The sequence below is a fragment of the Populus euphratica genome, unplaced genomic scaffold (genome assembly GCF_000495115.2).
Source record: "Populus euphratica unplaced genomic scaffold, PopEup_1.0 scaffold3975.1, whole genome shotgun sequence".
In the NCBI taxonomy this organism is placed as follows: domain Eukaryota; kingdom Viridiplantae; phylum Streptophyta; class Magnoliopsida; order Malpighiales; family Salicaceae; genus Populus; species Populus euphratica.
This window is the reverse complement of record NW_011503792.1, coordinates 1-614: the sequence shown is the minus strand read 5'-3', so window position 1 is coordinate 614 and position 614 is coordinate 1. Positions and strand designations below refer to the sequence as shown.

At 37.1% G+C, this 614-nt stretch overlaps 1 long non-coding RNA gene across 1 annotated transcript in view; it reads left to right on the top strand.

Annotated features, from left to right (window-relative positions):
* LOC105119922 (uncharacterized) overlaps positions 1 to 423 on the top strand; it is a 1,946-nt gene extending 1,523 nt beyond the window's left edge. Inside the window, exon 3 of the long non-coding RNA XR_841214.1 lies at positions 113 to 423. This is a non-coding gene — a long non-coding RNA (uncharacterized LOC105119922). The remainder of the gene's footprint in view (positions 1 to 112) is intronic.
* The last annotated feature ends 191 nt before the right edge of the window (positions 424 to 614 follow it).

Here is a 614-nt window from a genome sequence, read left to right as displayed (position 1 = left end):
GCGCTTGTCTGAAAAAAAAAAGTGGCCCCCCCCCCCCCCCCCGGTCTGCATCACCAATAGCTCTTCACAAGATTTGACATTGTCAATGCAATGCAACCTTTTACTTTTCCAGGAAACTTGCTCTCCATCCAGTCAATGCGCAGGCAAGGGAAAACAAAAACAACTGGCAGAGGATTGACAGAATTTATACAAGCTGAAATTGCTCCTTCAACTCTGATCGAAGAAGAAAACAGGGGTTGTAGTTAGCTCGGGGAGGCATCGGTGATCTACTAGGTTAACCCGGGACTTGCATGACTCGTTGCAACCTAATAGAAACCTGATTTTATTTTTAAATAAAAAAAAATTTAAATACCTATTGTCAAGAGTCAAGAGGTGGGATAAAAAATTTTGGGTGTTTCCCGAAACAAATGAAATAATTTGCAAATACCAAGACTAGATAAGCTAATTTTTTTTTGCCTATCAAGCCAAAAAAAAAACATTTAAGTGTGACCGGATAAACTAATTTGCTTTTGCCTAGCAAGCTAAAAGGAAATTAATGTACAAACAAAGCATACTCAATAAATTATTATGGATAGTCAAAGTTTTTTTATTGCTTGAATCAACCTTATTCTTTT